Source organism: Larus michahellis, chromosome 2, assembly GCF_964199755.1.
Source record: "Larus michahellis chromosome 2, bLarMic1.1, whole genome shotgun sequence".
NCBI classification, from domain to species: Eukaryota; Metazoa; Chordata; class Aves; order Charadriiformes; family Laridae; genus Larus; species Larus michahellis.
Window position 1 is genome coordinate 112733027 of NC_133897.1, and position 20140 is coordinate 112753166.

General features: G+C 40.3%; 1 protein-coding gene across 11 annotated transcripts in view; it reads left to right on the forward strand.

The window, feature by feature from the left end:
* The window catches only part of PIEZO2 (piezo type mechanosensitive ion channel component 2), a 321861-nt gene that overhangs the window by 13260 nt on the left and 288461 nt on the right, over nucleotides 1–20140 (forward strand). The gene's annotated exons all lie outside the window — the stretch shown is intronic.

Consider the following 20140-nt stretch of genomic DNA (forward strand, 5'->3'; position numbering starts at 1 on the left):
AAGCCTGGCCAGGTCCCTCTGGATGGCATCCCTTCCCTACATCATATCGACCACACCACACAGCTTGGTGTCATTGGCAAACTTGCTGAGGGTGCACTCAATCCCACTGTCCACGTCATGGAAAGATGTTGAACAGCACCGGTCCCAATACAAACCCCTGAGGAACTCCAGTTGTCACTGATCTGCACTGGTACTCCAGATATGGTTTAATGGGGGCTGAGTAAAGGGAAATAATCACTTCCCTTGGCTTTGCTGCTGTTGGTATAGTCCTGTAGCTTACACTGAATGCCACAAGGAAGATCTGATTGAAATCTTTTTCACTTTGTTTGGGAGTGAGAAACAGAAAGTAGACATCGACCATTTTTATTGTTCCTTTAAAAAAAACCCAACGCAAACATGACCAGAACTTGTAAACTCTGATCAGAAGATCATAAGTAAAAATAAATTGATGTTGGGTATTATATCTCGGCAGTTAGCATTGGTACCCAGGCAGAACTTGCAGGAGTTTTTCTGTCTCGTTTTTGATTTAAGGACCAAAGTATTTAGTCTTTACAGTAAATACTATACTCTCTCTCCTCACATGAAAGTATATGCCTAAGTGTGTTCTTCAAGATGTCCTGGTTATGGCTTTTGAGTTTCGGTTCTAAACTGTACAGCAGCAGGTCTTGGAAATCCTGCTGTGAAGAATTGTGTCTTCAGTCTTGCTCTAAACTCACTGGTACCTCAAATCTCCCTCGGAGAGTCCAGTTTTCCATTCTTGGTTTTAAAAATAAATTAAGAGATGTACAGCCACAGCCAGTATCTGTAGGGCATGTTCTGATTTGCAGTGTCTTAACACATACAATATGCATCTAGCGGCTCAAAAAGGTCAACCTTGCGTTTCTCAGCTGGAAGTGCTGATTATTAATGAATGTTATTCTGTAATGTTGGCACAGTCATCTGTCACTGACTTACAACGAACAGAATGATGAATTAATACAAGACCTACACCATTTCTTTCCAGTATCAAGAACTGTCCAATGCTGGCATTCTCTAAGGGGCCAACTAGCCAGTAAATTATTGTCATTATTTTCCCAGCAATCGTGGTCATGTACTTGAGTAGTTTTAATTAGTCAGTATTTCTTGTTATTCTACAAATCACTGGCAGATGATTTGTTTTAAAACCACAGGAAAAAAATCAATTCTGAATGTTTCTGTATTGCATTCTTTTCTCCTAGATGATCTCCATCTCATGTAGTATTGACAAATTACTTTTAGCAGTAGTTATTTTACTGTTGGGTTGCAATTTTGAAACAAGTATTTGAAAAGCTGGCTTGCATTTTGGATATATGAAACACTTGGTGCTAGTCATTCACAGAATCTGCTGTACTGGGTGTCATAGATCCAGCAGAAGGAACTGTTTCCAAATTTTTGCCTGAAAATGTCAAGAATTATTTATTTCTTTGACTGTAGTGTTTAGTTAACGGTGCTGCCTTTACAGGGTCAGCGCACTGTGTATTGGAAATTCTTTCTCATTCTACAAGAAGCACGGGAGAAGCTGCAGTTTAACTGTATGAAGAGTTGAACCGTTGGCTGCGTGTAGCATAGCTAGCCTTCGTTTGATAGACGGCAAGTTATTGATATCAGAAGTTACACGCGACTACTGTTTTTTGTTTTTTTGTGTTTTTTTTTTTTTTTTCCTGTTCTGTACACATCCGCCCTTTGGTAACAGGTGATTTCAGCATGGGCAAAAATAACTGATGCAGGATACTTGTAGCCACCCAGTGGACTTTTCTGAGGGCTACTTATGCTGTTAACTGTTGTAACTGTGTGGGAAATGTCCTCGTGTTTTCCTGTAGCTTAGCATTTGCATTTTTCACTGCGTCTGTTGCTCCTTCCCTCCTTTGAAAGATTAACACCACCCCCCGTGCAACGCTACAAATAAAAGCTGTACTATGTCATCTGAGAATATCATTGCAGCAGCATCATGCGCAATTGTTCTTTTTGTTTTGTTGCCTCATTTGGCAGCCTGTTTCGTCTGTGCCTCAAACTGGTGTTTTATTGGAAGACCACCTTCATTTCTAAATGGAAAACATTTAAAAGGTATATTTGTATGTTCAGGGAAATGTCAAGATAGCGTGTGTTTTAAAAATTGGTCTAGAGATATTGGTAATTTTAGCTTCAGAGTTTCATAAAGATTATATGTTCAAATATTTCTGATATTCTAGTAGTAGTGTGTGTGTACTTTTCCTAGCGTGTGGGAGTAGAAAAAGAACTAAAGAAGGTGCTCCTGACTCTCAGAATTGCCAGACTCTGTGTAACTTAATCGTGCTTGCCTGGGAATACCCATCCTTTCTGCAGATCAGACCTGACAAGTTTCCTGTTTGCATCCCACGTCCGCGCATAAGGAGTGAGTCAGATCTCACATAGGTGGGGAGAAGGAGCGTGCTGCAGAACAGTGTTTTACAAACTTGTGTTACTACTAAAGGTGGTAAAGTAAATCAAGGTAAATGTGCTATTGTCACACATTGGGACTACAATTTTTTTTTTTTCTTTCTTTCCTTGAGGTGGTGCATTTAAAATGTGCTCAGGTCATTCATTCTGTTAGGAACATTGTTTTTACTGTTTTACTGTTCTTTGAGGTGTTGATGTTGGTAGCTAGGATTTGATGCACGTTGGTTGCTTAATTGATTTTAAAATATCGTCTTTCAGGATGGCAGACTCTTTAAAGCATTTATGTTATCCTATATTTATTTTTTTAAAGTAATGATTCCTTAGGCAATTGTCCAAGAACAAGTGCTGTCAGTGCCAGAAGGTTAGTCAGAAAGGCCAGTGTTGTCGTTCCATGAATTAGATAACATATAACACGCCATCTCATTTTAGCAAAGTTGAGTAAATCAGAGGAAGATGTAAACCAAAATGAGAAAGAAACTGTTGTTGCTGTGTTATGTAACTTGAGATAACGAACCATCAGTTTATCATTCCCTTCATTCCCGAGGTATGTTTGCATCTAATTAGATCGTTCCTTACACTGAAAATAAGAAATACCTGAGATTCAGCCTCAAAGTCAGCAGTAGCAGTCTGTGGTTAGTGTAAGACCACAAATGATGTCAATAAATTAATGATGTCGTGGGTATGCACAAACAGCGGAGAAAGAGATACTAGGAATGCAGACTTGGGCACAGGCGAAGGAAAGTGTCTTTCATGAAGTGGTTAGTAAAAACTACAGGAGACGCTATCAGTGCTGTTTGCAGAGCTGCTGTTAGCACAATAGAGTGAAGCTGTTTGTTTCATGTTGTTTTTTATCAAAATCCTGGTAGAAAGCATTGCCCTTCAAGGACCACTGCCACAGGCTGCAACATCATCGTCTTTCCTTAGGAACAAGGGAAAAGATTCCTTAGGCTGGCAGAGTAGCCTTCGCTGCCAGCCTTTTTTTCCTCTTCTTTTTAATTTTTTTTAGCTGTTCCCGTCTGGTTATATCCAGAATAACAGATTCAAGGCCCTCAGGGAGGTTGAGTGTTCTGAACAAAAACACAAGCAAATTGCTGTCATCATTTAACATCCTCCTTTGCACTTTTCCTTTATGTGTTTTTGTTGGTAACCGTGTGAAGATCGCATCTTTCATTGCAGTTCACCACAGCTCCCTGTCTGTCAGTTTTGTATTATAGTAAATCTAAGCTCATTATATATTTAGATTGCTTCTAAAAGATCAATTACTAATAAGGTAGAGGTAACATAATAAAAACTTTTATGACAGCCTTGACCTTGTAGTATTTGAATCTTTGTATCTTGCATTGATTTCTTGTGAGTTTTGAGTGGTCAGCATCCTGCAGTAACCATCTCTCTTCTTTTTTTGGAAATAACGTTAGTCAAATATAGAATGGGTAATGCTACCTGATCTGTCTTATAATTTAAAAATGTTTGTAGCAAAGATGCGATAGGACTCATTTCTTTGAGTCAGAATTGCTGAAAGTGGTAATATCAAACAATTATATCCTAATAAGATACATGACGCTCCTATAAGGGAAATCAGGATCCTTTGTAGTTGTTTAATGGGCAAGGGAAAAAGTCAGGCTTAGCCTTACATGTTTTTCTTGGGTATGTGATGGAGTTCTGGTAACTTGAAAGTAGTTACCTTTAATGCACCCTGAAAAATCTGAAACTGGTGTTAGGACTGAAAGAAAAATCAAGAGAAAACTTAATTGTATTAATTAGTGGTATGAAACATGATATAAAGTTAACGATTTAATTTAGGTATGCCATTCATTAGATACCTGTAAGACACACAACATGTGCATTGCATTTTTTTGCTGGCATCCTACGAACTAGAAATGGAAGGATTTAACACTCAAAGGGTCTGTGTGCATGGATGTGTTGGCAAAGCCAAAGTCCCTGTGAAAGACCTAAGCTGGCTATGAGATGAAATAAGCTCATAAAAATTGTAAAGAGGATAAATATGTTCACGATGATGTGAGAGAGATAAATTTGCCGTGGTTAAATCTGGAAAGGTGCGAGAGCAGTTTGCCTGGTTGGGAACACGACCAGCACTGTTGAAAACATCTGCCGGGTTGAGGGTCAAAGATGGCACAGCACATCCAGACAATAACCGTGCGCTTGCTCCGATGCCTACTTCACCTTTCACCCGTGCTGAGTGTCAGCGGGCACGGTGTCTGCCGGGTCTCCTAGTGTCTGCTGAAAATGTACATGAGAATGTGGAGGGGAGAGTGTGTTTCTCTCCAAAGATCTCTCTCTTTTTCAACCTGTGAATGATTTTGTCTGTTAAAATACTCCAGGAGGGGTTTTGGTTGGTTTGTCTTCCTTACAGTGCTTGTGGAGACATCACCAGATGAACCGCCTAGGTTGTTGGCTGGGATGATGATTGCACTGTTTCTCTTACAAACAGCAAAACTTTGCAGAGGGAAGTCCAGTTACATCTTTTATGCAGTAACAATGGAATAGCTTGATGATGATGTTGTCTTCATGGCATTACTGAATTCCTTGACGTGTTGTAGTGAAATCAGCTTTCAAAAATGTGAGAGTGTAGATGTACCTGGTTTTGCTGCATGAAGTAATTTATTCCCTTTTGTGGTAAATGCTATAAATCTGTGGCGGAGGTATAAATAAATGTTTGCTCCAGTACTAGAATTGGTAGGTGGAAGAGTTTTACCCTGCGTTATCCTCCCATGTGGCGTTAGAAAGAAAGGGTCTGGAAATTCTGTCTCTGAAATGAGAGTGGGAGAGCAGAATATTTCAAATTCAGGTCTAGTGGTGGGAATGGATTTCTTCTTTATGTAACCAGAGGGTGTGTGGACACACACAGGAGGCTTTTGAAAGTATATTTAAAGTACCTGGTGGATGAAATTAAACTCTTTCAGCTAATGATAAACAGATTTCCCTAGTCCACAGTAAAACACCGGGTTATTTCGTTCAGTTCTGTGGGGATACAGATATTTTCTCTCCTTCTAGTGTTATTGTGCACTGGCTGATTCTTCTGTTTATGTTACAAAATTTATTTAATCATTTTGGCACCCATGAGGAAACAATTACTCAACTTTGCCTGAAGAGATTGACGGAGCAGGACAAGTGCCTCACACAGTTTTCTGTGGTGGATGTTAGTGTACATGTTGATAAACAGTGAAGTGTCCAGTACTTAGATAAGTATTATGCATGATTTTCCTTGCTACTAGTGTACACAGAAGTTAATCATATTTATGTATGTGTAACAATTTTTCTGTGCGAGGCTCTTGTAAAGAACTGTGCCGGATCAAAGTACCGAGATGGATGACTGTTGTTTTGGACAGATTTCAGAAGAATAAATATTCATCTAAAGCTGTAACTTCGTTGGTGTTTTGCAATTCCCCTTTAGAAACCGCCTGCCCTCGTGTGGGAGCCGGTCTGCTTCTCAGCTTGCCACTTTTTCTGAAAGAGCGAGCCACGGCTTATAGGGATTGTATTGGTGTGACTCCAGAAAAAACAGTCACCTTCATTGGAAGCAAATTGAGTTACATTTGAAGAAATACAAATAATTTACTGACCTGCTGAATGTCACAGGAGAGAATCATTAATGAGGAAGATAATTATATAATAATGTGATTGTAATGAGATCGTGTGTTTCAGAGTATTTTAAGCCCATTTTTTGAAGGATTTGAAGGCAGGCAGACAAGGGCAGTTAAGCGAAGAATAGAAAAGGTGGCAAGTGGAGTATGAAAGGTGGGAATACAGAGAATAAGAATAAGGAATATGTTAGTAGAGTGAGAAGTGGGGTAGGAGGTGTTTATAGAAAAGAGCAAAGAAGTCACTGGGTGTTTTTTTTTTTTTTTTGAGAAATGAGAAAATGAGTAGATGGGTTCAAAGAGATGAATGATGTTTGGAAGCGGGCTAGGAAGATGAAGATGCCAGCGAGCTATGCCAGCTGGGAGACCAATAATAAAACTAGCAAATAACATTGTCAGTAGAAAGTGATGTGGCCAGCAAGAATGTCTGAATCCTAGAAATGACAGGGAAGGAAGTGACAGGACTTCCATAAAAGACTGAGGGTAGTCGAAGGGATGCTGAAATAGAGAATCAAAGATCGCATCCAAACAAACAGGCAGTGAAACCAGAAATGGAAATCCAGAAGAGAGACAAAGGTTAAACTTATTGTGTTTCAAAGAGCGTCAATTTGAGGAGATGTCCAGACACCCAAGAAGAGACATCAGAAGTGACAAATGTGAGGTGGCGCTGAAAGGAGGGAGCGGGGGAATATACGCATCTGGAAATTGCTGAGGATGAAATTTGGTACTCTGGGCTTGGTTTTTGATTTCACGGGATGAAGTATGTTACTGTGGAGAGGGTGATCTGGTTTTGTGACTTACATCAGCCTCTGGTGCATTTCAGAGTAATGTGCTTTTCCCAGAGATGATTGAAATTGTGGAAGAATCCGTGATAAGTATTCTTATCTGTTACAACTTGACCGAGGTACAGACCCACCTACTTTGGGAATCAACTGATTCTAGCTTTCATTTAAAAAATAAAAAATGGAAAAAAACCCCAAACAAACAAACAAGGTGTATATAATGCTAGTGTATTTTTTTGTTGTTGTTTCGTCCTAAAAGTTATTCCTAAATTTGGTTTCCTTTCCTGTTTCTGTTCTTGCTCTTCTCTCTGTATTTCCTTTGGAGGCTGTGGTCCACAGAGGTCTCTGGGATGCATGGTACTCTGTGTTCCTGCTGCCATCCTTCCTCCTACCCCCACCCCACACACCCCCTTTGGTATGCGATGTCTCCATGATGAATGGTGGAGAACAACAGTTCTCTAAGAGTATGACAGTCTAGGACTGGCTTGTCAAAATTTGATCAAAGTAGTGGTGTGAGTTGCTGTGCGAGGGCTGACTTTAAAAAGTGAAGTAGAGCAACTGCCTGACTTAGGCCACCTTGTGCTTCCCATGTGGTCTAGACTAGACAAGTGGTCTGTGCGGTGGGTGGGGAACTGGCTGACAGGCCGCACCCAGAGGGTGGTGGTAAATAGCTCTTTTTCAAACTGGCAACCTGTCGTAAGTGGGGTCCCTCAGGGATCGACAGTGGGCCCAGTGCTGTTTAATATCTTCATAAGTGATCTGGATGATGGGATGAAGTGTACCCTGACAAAGTTAGCTGATGATACCAAACTGAGTGGGGAAGTGGACGCTTTGGAAGGGAGAGCCACCCTGCAGGAAGACCTGGATAGAGTGAAAGAGTGGGCTAACAAGAACCCCATGAAGCTGGGTAAGGTCTTGCACCTGGGAAAACATAATGCAGGAGTGCAGCACAGGCTGGGATCTACCTGGCTTGTCCTGGTGGACAAGCTCAATATGAGTGAGCGGTGTGCTGCTGTGGCAAAGAAAGCCAACAGTTGCATCAACAAGGGCGTTACCAGCAGAGATAAAGAAGTCGTTATCCCACTCTACTCAGGGCTTCTCAGGCCACACCTGGAATATTGTGTTCAGTTTTGGTCCCCACTATACAAACAAGACATGGACAGTCTGGAGAGAGTCCAGGGAAGGGACACAAAGATGATCAAAGGACTGGGAAGCCTGCTGCATGGGGAGAGGCTGAGAGAACTGGGTTTGTTCAGCCTTGAGAAAAGAAGGCTTAGGGGAGACCTTATCACTATGTTCCAGTATTTAAAGGGTGTCTTCAAAGGGGATAACTCTTCCTTTTACAAGGAGTCTCGTAGAAAAGGCAAGGGGTAATGGGTACAAGTTATTCCTGTGGAGATTCTGATGGGACACCAGAGGAAAACCTCACAATGAGAACAATCAGCCACTGGAATAATCTCCACAGGGAAGTAGTGGATTCCTCAACATTGGATGCCTCAAAGATTCAGCTGGACGGTGTGCTGGGCCATCTTGTCTAGACCGTGCTTTTGCCCAGAAAGGTTGGACCAGATGATCTTTGAGGTCCCTTCCAACCTGGTATTCTATGATTCTTTAAATGTTGGGCTGGATCATAGAATCATAGGGTTGGAAGGGACCTCTGGAGATCATCTAGTCCAACCCCCCTGCCAGAGCAGGGTCACCTACAGCAGGTTGCACAGGAACGCGTCCAGGCGGGTTTTGAATGTGATGCGGTTCCTGAGACATGGTCCCAGCGCTGCATGCGGTGGGGTGGCTGTGTTGGGTCACCAACAAGGATGGTGGTCCCTCAGCAGGTGCAGGGTCTTGGTGCCTGGGGCCGAGCACTTGTAGAGATGATGTGCGTGGCCATCGGCTCAGCAGAGATGAGGGCTTGCTGTTCCTGTGCAGAGAGACTCCCCTGGCTCTCTAGCCCGAGCCCTGGGGTCCTTGGGGCTGCTGGAGTGCAGCATGGGAAGGCTGCCTTGCTGCCGATGCTGGATATCACAGGCATGACAACCCCTGCTGCATCCTCAGTGGAGAGTGATCCTCGCTCCTCCACCTCCCCGTTCCTCTGTCATCACTCACACATGGTGGCCGTTTGAGTTACCATGGTTTGCTGCTCAGGGCAGTGGTGATGCTTCCATTCGTCTGTCTTAACTGTATTTCACAGTGAACCCAAGGTTGCTGGGTGCAGCGACTTCTGAATTAGGCAGTCAGCCAGTGTGAAATACATTCTCATTTTATGAGTCAGCGGCTCTCTGGTTCGTTAAAATCATGGTCGGTCTTATCAGCCCCCGTCAGCCAGGAGTGGTGTTCGGTGGTTTGCTTGCCCGGTGAAGAGTCGGCTCGGTTTTGTCTTATGTCTCTGAATTGTGTTTTATTTTTTAATTCAAGAGAAGTATGCTCTTTCTTATGCTTTGTAACACATGAAAAACTGTCATGATCACATAGGGATACTTTTTATAAATTAACTACATTCTTGTATTTTTCAGGAAATTTGATTTTTCTTGGGAACATTATTTTAGTCGTCTCATGTCTCACTGGGTTATGACCTTATTATACTAGTGCAGCAACTAGGTCTTTAAGTTTCTTCTTCCAGGACATGTAAAAATAATTAACTGGTGCTGTCATACACTGACTGAAAGGATTCATACAAGCATGTTTATTCTGTGCTTCGTATTGTATCACCAGATCAATCTGAATTTCATAAAATGCTATACAAGCCTGAAACTCTGATTCTTACAGAATTTTTTAAAATTTGGAAATCAGTTTATTGATGTTTGCTTTTTTTTTTGTTCAGAGAGAGAAAAGTTTTTCTTGTGTCTTCTGTTTCACTTACTGTGTGTATCTTTTATTATAAGGATTTTTTCAACAATATTTCAAAATAGTAACTTTGCTTTCTCATTTTTAGTTTTTTTGTTGTTGTTGTTTTTGGTTTTTTTTTTTAATATTAACATATTAAGGCAAAAGTTGAAGGTGGATTTATTTCAGTGATCTCAGGCAGGGAGAAAACCTGCAGAATTTTAAACACTTATTTGAGAGTCTTGTGTGTTACTGTTTTTGAACAACGGAACGTGTTTATCTGGACAATTGTGAAGTACTGAAATGAGATAAACCATTGCAGCTATGACTACAATGCTCTTGGGACTCCTTAGCCTTGTCTCTACTGGGAAGCTAAGTCTTTGCTAGAAATTGTTGTTTTGCCCCCCCCCCCCCCCCCTTTCTTTCTTTGTAGCCGTCCTCTTAGAACAGCTTTGAATGCTAGCGTGGGCTGATTAGAACAGTTTTCTGTGAGCATGTTGCTTTGATTTGATCCATGCAAAACTTCAAACTCAATTTACATTTAAGCCAAACACAGTTAAGTGGTGAAAAAGGTATCACCTTAATTTTTAGAAAGTACTAAATCATGTATCTTATGCGTCCTGATTTGATCAAGGGTATCTGACAGTAGATTTACTAGCTGCTATTCTGTTTTTTTTCTGATGGAGAGGGCTGCAGCCTGTGAAAGGAAGGAAGAATTTTGCCCTTTGGTGATGACGTGAAGTATATAGTCAGGGACCAGACGTATGGGAGGAAAAGGTAAATTTATACCGAAATTGAGAGGGAGAACATGGAAGTGAGTGCGTGGGGGCAGTCACTAAATGGGACAAAGGCCATTTATTGATTTGACAGGAAGACGGAAAAAGGCTTTGAAAGGGAAGGATTTATGTAAATGGAGTAATGCATCTTCAGATTTGCTTGTTAGAAGTGCCTCGTCACAAACTGTCTGCAGGGTCAGAGTGCCTCCTTCACTCCTGTATCACTTTTGTATTCTTACTTCTGAAAATATCAGTTTTGTATATGCAAAACAGTAAGCCTCAGGCCAGATACCAAATTGTGCGTGAGGATTGGCATCTGCTTGTGTATAATAACTGGTTTTGCTGATAGAAACATGGTGGTAACCTGTTTTAATGGATGTGCGTAGAACTGCTTGTATGTTTGTGTGCACAAGTAAAGAAATCTGATTTTAAAAACCCTTACGGTTATCAATGGCTCAGCAACTACACGCTGAAAGTTGTATTTACATCTGTTCTTTTGGGATGCTGTTAAGTTGTCATGTTTCTTTCACCACAAGTAAGTTGTAGTCTTGTAACACTTTCAGAAGGTACTGTTCTTGCTACGCGTTTTGTTGTTAAAATAAAGTCGCAAAATGCTAGTAGCAACTAAGTGCCCTTTTTGTTGGCACTCCGAGGAATACAGTATATATTAACAAGAAACAGCTATGAAAAATGCATGAAGTGCCAGGAACTACTGCAAACAAGGGTACTATAAACAGAGCCACAATAACCTGGTACGCTTAGAGAGAGACTCTTTCTGTGGTAAAACACCAGCCCGGCTTATTGCCAAAAAAAGGAAAAGGAAAAAAAAAAAAAAAAAAACAAAACCAAGACAAATCCTCTTTTTCTCTCCTTCACCTATTTACATATGTTCCCTACAGTCTGTCATCTGTTGTTTTATGTTAGGTTGCGTATCTGCACTGCACTTAAGATGTACTTTGTGATAGCCCATTTTTGTGCATTCTTAGGTACGTTTGAACTAGACCAGGCATAGAGCTGGTTTCTTTAGGGACCTTCTGGTTGTTCTGTTAGCACAGGCTGCGGCAACATACGGTCTCCACACAAACACATCAAGCTCCACTTTAAAATCAAATTTTTGTTTGCCCTTCTCTCAAGTTCCTGGGAAATGCTTTTTCCAGGCCTTCCATCGCTTTTGCAAGGGTAAAACCCTGTTAACTCCCAGTGAAAATTTCTTCTTAATCAACCTGTGCCTTTTTTTTTTTATTGTGGTGCAAAAAAATGTTTCTTTACCATAAATAGCTTTTGTTCCCTGTTCACTCTTGGCTTTACTCTCCTGCCTGTTACGTGTTTACAGACACCTGGTATTTTCTCCGTCTTTCGTTTGACTAAACAATTTGAACTCTTTTATTGTCCCCTAAGTCTTTTACTAATCCTCTGCCTTGCTTTTATATGAAGAAGGATAATTAAAACTTGTATGCGCCTGTCTAGATGAGGTTTTACCAGTGATTGGTATAATTGCATACCTATTTCCTATACCAGTGAAGTCGTCTCTTACTACACGCTCTCTTCCAGTATAGCTATGTCATACTGGTTTTGTTTGATCTGATAATAGAGCAAACACTGTTGTTTGTAGCCACCCAGCCACAGCTTGTTTTGTTGGTATTAAACATGTAGTAATTCTTATTGTGGTGTTACTAGTTGTAATCCCATTACTGTTCTCTCAGTCCTCAGGATCATGCAGTTCTTCTGGGAGGCTGGTTTTTCTTCTTATTGACTGTACCTCCCAGCTCTGTGTCATTAGCAAGCTTCATTATCACTCATATTTTAATTGCCAAGTCAACTGAAAAAATAGCAAGGCTCATGCCAAGATCTGTCCTCTGCTAATGACCTTTCTGCAGCTGGAAAGTACTTCCAGCATTACTCAGATCACTTCTTCTGTAGCCACTTCCATTTTATACTTTTGATCCTTGTTTTAATTCATTTCCCATGTAATGTATTATCGGTCACTTCAGTGAAGCTGAAATAGAAACAAAGACTTACTGCAATTGTCTAAACTGGTTAAGAACCATATTATGTGGGTCTGGCTTTGATAAACCTGCACTTGAGTTTTACTCCCTTCTATGTCTATTTTTCTTCCCTTTGGAGCTGTTTTTAAGATTTTGCATAGAATCCAAAAGAGGCTGACAATGTTGTCTCTTTTTTTCTTTTCTTTTCCCTGTATGTTGGCTCTTATCTTCTTACGCTACCTTTCCTGATCGATGGTCTGATTAGAAGCTTTGCCTACTAGATAAGCTTTGTTCATTAATTCTTCCAGTATCAAGACTAGACATTATTTTACCTCTTGGTTTAGACAGGTTAGGTATTTTCTTAAATTCCCCCTGCCCCCTATGTTCATGATTTTATTTGTCTTTATTATTTTGTTGTCCTTTGTGCCCAATTAAGACTTTCATTGGAGATCTCCACCCAGAGTTTTTTCCAGCTGGTGATACTATTTTTTTAAAGATTTATGTAGTCAATGGGTTGAGCTAATTCAGCCCTGTCTCCTCTTTTTGGCCAGAGGAGATTTTCACCGGACTTAAATTATCGTGCTGGCAATAAAAATACCAGTAAAATATATTGCTGCAGAGCAGCTGAATAACGGCAAGGCATCACCCGTAGAGCTGTCAGACGTGTGGCTCTTACATTATGCAGGCTATTTACTCGCTGTCATTGCTAACCTGCTGCATTGTGTGGCTGGCATGTTCCCAGTTCCTCCAGGGGTAACCAAAACAAAGGTGGCACCGACAGCTGTGCACCTTGACGTGCTAACAGCCTGCCCTGCCATTTAAAAGCGGTAGAAGGTGCTGACAGATGGCATGAATGAATTACCTTAGGAAACCACCTGAAAAGACAACCTTCCTAGCCACATTAACAATTAAAGAAAGAGATGAGGAAAATCATCATCCAGACAAATTATTTCTCTTTAGCGCGGAGCAGGCAGGGTTTCCCTCCTGCAATGAAGGACTGAAGAGTCCTATATAGACTTGTATATTTCTCTGTGGAGATTGTCTGATTGCTTCAAAGTCAACCACGAGGCTCGCTGGAGAGAACAAGCGAAAATATTTGCTCTCCCCCTCATTCTGCTTGGGCAAGCACGGTGCCTTTTCATAGCACTTCCAGCCCTCAAGAGCCAGAGGTGATAGCTGACCACCAAATCTTGATTCTGCCCTTGGCTCTAGCTTCAGTTTCTTGATTATCATTCAGGAGGAGAAAACAGAATTTGACTTGGAAAGTCGAGTAGCCCTCTGATTTCCCCTGGGTGCTTATAGATACTGCAAAGCCAATTCACTGGTGGTAGGAAGGCTCCATCCATTGTACTTTGGTGAGAAGTGTTAAAGTAGAGAAAATGCTAACTAATCATGTTAACTATTCTAAAATATTTTTTTCCTGAGAATTTCCAGAGTTGGTGGTATTTTTCTCTAATTTGTTTTCTTTGGTGGAGAATGAATAAGCAGCAAGGAATATTTTTTTTTTCTTGTTCCGTATTTTCAGTGTATCTGGGGTTGGGTACCTTTGCAGGACGTAAGTCTTTATGACATTAATATAATTTTTATACATTTCTTCCACAGAAGAAAGAAAACAAGAAAGGAGACTGGAGATGCATTTGGAAGAAAATGTTATAAACCCAGAATTTATTGTGTTTTTTGTATTTACAGAGTAGAACTATCATTAAATAAGGCTTCCTAAGTTCCTCTTTCTTCAATTGAAATCTCCTGAGTATAGGCACTCCTACCTGGCCTGCACTGTGCCCGTGAAGGCACATTATTGCCAGCTTTCATAATTTTGTGTAGAAACGTAATAATGCCTGCTAGTATTTTTAAACCCCAAGGGATCAGTTTATCACAATAGTTCAAATTTGTGATATACAGTGTGTTTGATACATACTTTGACAAAAACCTGCAGAAATTTTTTGTAGAATTCTGGAGCGTGGATCTGACAAGCTGTTGGGAATCCATGTTGTGGAGCGCCACGGGGATTTGCATCAAGACTAATAATTATTTTTAAAAAAAATATCAATTTTTCTGTATGCATTTTAAGACTATATAAACTTGATATTTGTGCGGACCACTTAAACATGTTTTCCAAGCTTAGAGAAAATTTCCCATTAATTAAAGACGTATGCTTGGAAACACAGAATGAACATACAATGAATACCTGAATATTTGGAGGGGTGGGGAGGAGGCTGCAGTGCAAAGCTGAATTGGCATCTGTATATTTTCAGTGCAAAATTGTCAGGTGCAGGTCATCTATTGACTTTTCCAAATATGTTCCCACCTGTTTACACAGTTCTCTGTGGACCTATGACTGTAATCTGTATACTGGATGATGCAATGAAGGCAGTTCAAAAAGAAAGATGGAAAAAAAAAGAAGTAAAAAGAAAAGCGATGAAATTTTCAGTTTTCTTTAAAGTGTAGAAGTGGAGGGTGTCTTTAAAGGTAAAGCTCTTCGAAAATTAATTGGATAATGCCAATTTTCCGCCTTTAATTTGCAAATTACATTTTTCATAACTTCTCATGTATATAATCTTTTTAACAATTTCAGTGGACTGTTATGTCCTATTTGTTTCATTTTAGGAGTCTTTTGCATATTTTACAAAATCTTTATTGATCCTGAGTTAGTACTTTTGACTTTTCTTGTTGTGGTGGCTTCCATTCTTTAACAGGATTTGCGCATCACGGGCTGATTGCTGAAATTATCTCTGTTGTGGTCATCTTTTCTCATTTTTCCTAGCTTCTTACCATACTGCCAAAAAAGCCCCAAATCCAAAATAGAATTAAAGTTTAGCCCTTAAACATACCTGCAAATGTCCTCTGGCAAACTTGTATTGAAGGAAGATGTAAAGGAGAGAAATCCTGTTACCGGAACGGAATACAAAATTTGTGAAAATCCACACAGAACACTTCTTATCCTCTTCCACCCGCCCTATTTGTAGTAACGTGCTATTGTTCAGCAGGGTACAAAACCAATGTATGTGTCTCTGACAATTTGAGTTTACTTGCGTTTTATGAGCCCTGGAGGTCAGGAAATGCAACTTGTGAAGACTAAAGAAAGCATGCAATATTTCTATTAGAAATAGGACAACTGATAAAAGATTAACAAGTAAGATGAACTTCTAGCTTTGTATCATTTGATAAACTGAAAAATAAGAATCCCAGGACAAAAATTAATTTCCAAAGCACAGCAGGCCTAAGGTTATACTTAAGATTAGTCAACATTGATTTGCCTAATGCTAAAGCGCAGGTCAAAGAATGTCCTTATGGATAAGAGATTAAATGCAAAAGGCTTGCATGTATTAGGAGTTGAATAAATGGATTAAGTATCAACAGATGTTAGTTTAATTACAAGCAGGCTCTACTTGTTGTGACCTAAATGTTGTGTTTGGTGCATTACAGAAGGAGACAATGGCCTGGGCTTCAGTTGCCTTACAGTATATCAATAACACGTTCCTAATAGGCAGTGATAATTCGATAGCAAAGGCTCCTCCCCTCTTCACGGAGCTTCCCTCTTTCATCTTGCAGTTCACAGGCTCCTTCCTCTTCCCAAAACGGCTCACCATCCCTTCTTCAGGCAGCGAGAGGGTGTTGAAGCGAGGGGGAAGCCCATGCCCAGTGTCTGCAGTAATTCCCAAGTCTCTTGCATTAGTACAGTGCAGACAGAAGAGGCTTTTATGGTCTGTCCATTGACTCTTAAGTTTTGCGGTGAACTTTGCAAAACAAAATTGTCCTCTCCCCCTTCCCATTTATATCTTTGTTGAATCCCCAAACTAATTCCTCTGTAAAACTGTCATTTGACATTAAAAGGGTTATTTATTTTTCAGTGCAAGTCAATTAGAGGATCAGGTTTAATTTCTTCAAAAGGAGGCTTTTCTACTTTTTCATATTGCAATTAGTTTTGAACGATTCATTATTCTACGTCTGTGGGCAGATTATTGCTTGGAGTGAGGTAAGTAAAGCTATGAAACATTGGCTAAAAAATGCAATGGTTTTGTCTAACTGAATTAATTCCAGGGTTAAGCTATTCCAAAGAACATGAAAAATAGTTTCAAATAAAACGTGATATTAAATCTAGGAAGCAGGTAGACTATCACAGAAGTTGTCTATACCATGTTTACAAAAGTGTGCAAATCTGAGACAAGACTTTTGTGAGTGGAAATTACATATGGATGAAAATTACATATTGATGACACTTATAATTCATCGTTAACATTCCTTCCTTGGTTTACTTTTTATTTATTACATTGTCTACCAGTAGGTCTCCTGTGCTGTACCAGTGTAGTACATCAGTAGCTACTGATGTCATGATCATCAAACTTCACTAAGCTCCTATAGATGGTATACTTATTTAGAGCTTCTCTTCATTTGAGACACAAACGTAGTACTGTGGAGATTCCACAAATCCTTCCACTTCATGCAGATCTGTAAAATTAATCAGAACATATTTATATTCGCAAGAGTCACCAAAAAGAAACCTTGTAATTGAAATAACATTCATTTTAAAAAACAGCTGTCCTGGAGGTGGCTGACAGTGAATATCTGTTACAGTATTTTATGTGAAAACTATCAAATATCTTTTTCAAAAAATCCACCGAAGCAAAACACCACCATGAATTTTGTTAATGGCTAATATTAAAAGGGTAGATTTTGGACAGAAAAAGCCTTATACATTGGCATTTGCAAACCTTTTGAAGTGTCAGCATGGGAAATCATATGAGATTTGAAATGTAGTTCTGATTTCTTTTAATATCCTTTTCAAAATCTGTTTTACATCATATTCATTTTTACATTTGTCTATATTAGTGCAGCTGAAGATTTTAAGTTGTAATGGTGAACCTTTGATTTTTAACTCAAGTTACAGATTAAGAAAAATACAATTAATGCTTATGTCTAGATTTTTGTCTTTGATCCATCTGACATTACCCAGAGTATAATTTATTAGTAATAATGGCTTGTCGCCATTAAAGTTCTTGCTTTCTGTTATAACATGTTTTCAGATCTGGTTTCCCAGTGTTTATTTATATATTCATTAAAAAATGCTAATGCAAAATAACATTGGAACTCTTTTAATGGTGAGCATCTAAGTCTGAGCGTGGTATTTAAAATATGGGAAGCCACAAATTAACTACGCAGATATTGAAGATGTACACTGTTTGCAGCGTGTGCACCCACTCAAGTGCTGATACTGGTTGAGCAGCTTAGATTTTGGGGTTCGTAGAATCATAGAATTGTTAGGGTTGGAAGGGACCTTAAAGATCATCTAGTTCCAAACCCCTGCCATGGGCCGGGACACCTCCCACTAGATCAGGTTGCTCAGAGCCCCATCCAGCCTGGCCTTAAAAACTTCCAGGGATGGGGCTTCCACCACCTCTCTGGGCAACCTGTTCCAGTGTCTCACCACCCTCGTGGTGAAGAACTTCTTCCTAATGTCCAGTCTGAATCGTCCCATCTCTAGTTTTAATCCATTCCCTCTAGTCCTACCATTACCCGACATCCTAAAAAGTCCCTCACCAGCTTTCTTGTAGGCCCCTGTAAGATACTGGTAGGGTTGGAGAGCTGTGTTAGTTTACCACAACCTGACCTAAACTAATGCCTCTCATGTTATGGAAACTTACGGACCATGTGGATATGCCCCACTTCTTCTGCCTTGCTAGGTAGAATTAGCAGTTTTTGTTGGGGGGTACAAACGAAAGGCAGTGAGAGCAGCATGAGCGGCTGCAGCCTGTGGGGAAGGCAGGGACAAGCTGGTAAGGGTGGGCGAGGGGAAACAGAGAGTAGACAGAAGAAGTTGGAATTCAAGCTAGTCGGATTGCAGCTTGGACTTTGGATCTGTCTGCGGGCTGTAGGTTCCCAACATCTGTGAAAATACCTTTTTTCCATATAAAAACACAAGCAAAACTCAATTTCAGGGAGGCTTGTAAGCCTCCTGTTCTATGAATGTAAAGGTAGCTTCTGTAGATGACTTTCTTGAGGGCGTTTGCCATTGTCTTTGCTAGCTTTTTGAAATTTTAAAGCAGTCCTATCTGTGAATTTGTTGGGTCTCAGGCCACAGATGCCTGTTCTTCAAGTCCAAAGTACTGCAGAGGAAAAAAAAAAACAAGCCACCTTTTCTACTGGAAACAATGTTCTTCTTACTACTGCAGAGCAGGAAGAATATAGGAAGGCCTTTTTACTGTGTATCTTTCAAACTGCCCCTATCCATGGGAATTTATAATTTTCAGAAGATTTGAGAACTCCCTGAGCTCCATAAAGTCGACAGACTCCTCTCTGGTTTGTGTTTAAATTGATTTGATTCAGGAGACTTGTGTTCAGAAGGGTTTATGCGACTAATGCCATCATGATGATCTTTTCTTAAAGGTGCTCTTCTTCCAGTTAGCATTTAGTCTTCATCCACGCTCCTGCCTACTTCCTTACTGGGGAAATAGGTGGAAGTGGCAGGGGTAGCAGTCCTAGCTTTTTCAAGTGAAACATGAAGAGGTGGATCAAGTGTAGCTTCCCCACAGATAATGGCTTTACTTCTTACCACAGTTGTAGCCGCCTGGCCTCCGTGTGGCCTCCCAGTTTCTGTTTTCTTTCCAGAGTGCCTGGGGGTGATGGATACCAGTAAAGCTGGAGTAGAAAAGGGTTCTCTCTGGGAATGAGGAAACAGGCAGAAGGAGGGAGAGGAACATTATCTGAAGAGGGGGTTTGGTTTAGGTTTTACACTAAACGTGCCAAGTGAGAAGACAATGTTTGAAGTCAGAAATCTTTGTTCTTTGTTTGTGAAATACTGCAGTAAGGTCATCCAGATTAACAGAGGTTATCCTTAACTCATGTGATAAGTATTTTATGATGCAGGTTTTGAATGAAATACATCCCAGTCCTAAGCTATGTTGGCTCGTGTATTACTTGTTAGTGTTTTGATCTGTTTTCAGACCTTCTGCATGCAGGCACAAATGAGAGAAACTCAGAAAGTATAACATAAATATTTGCAGATGGGTATGGCATAAAGACAGATGTTCCCAGTGGAGGTTTTCTGAATGCCCTCAAATTTACATTTGTCAGAGAAGAACACAAAGATGCTTGTCTTTTCTGTTTCTCATCTCACCCAGGCACACTGTGGTAAAGATGTTATTTCTCTTCTTTTTCTGAGCTCTGGATGAGGGCAAGAAAATGTCGGTCTAGCACTTAGCCATTTATCAAGGTCCTGCTCTTACCAGTGGGTGTGGTGAGAGCATGCTTTGGTGGTTCAGGAAGAGATCCAGCGCACGCCAAAAGGATGCAGGTACTTGTACCATAGCGATACCAAAACTAGCTAGAGATTTTCTGGATGGCCTGTTCTTACTAGCAAGCAGAGACAATCAAGCACTTCGACTTTTTTTCTAATATTCTTTGTTTAAATGTTGACTAGACCTTCTGTCACCTTCCAGCAGCTAAAAACTTGGCACTGTGTACTTGCTGGGGAAATTGGTGAGGTCTGGAGTAGGCAAATCTGCTGCAATGTGGAAGTAGTTGGGCAAATATGAAGAACAACTTGATTAGACTCATTTGGCCTGACAGTGAGAGCATGATGAGCAGGGGGACTAGAATTAAGACCTAGTGATGGGAAAGAGGATGGCAATTCTTTTTGTTTTTTTTTTTTTTGTTAAGCACCTTGGTGTTAAGGGAGAATTACTTTTTGTGGTGTGAAAACCTGAGACAGATAGTGGACAAGAGGAGGTGGGGAGGTGATGAGGAGC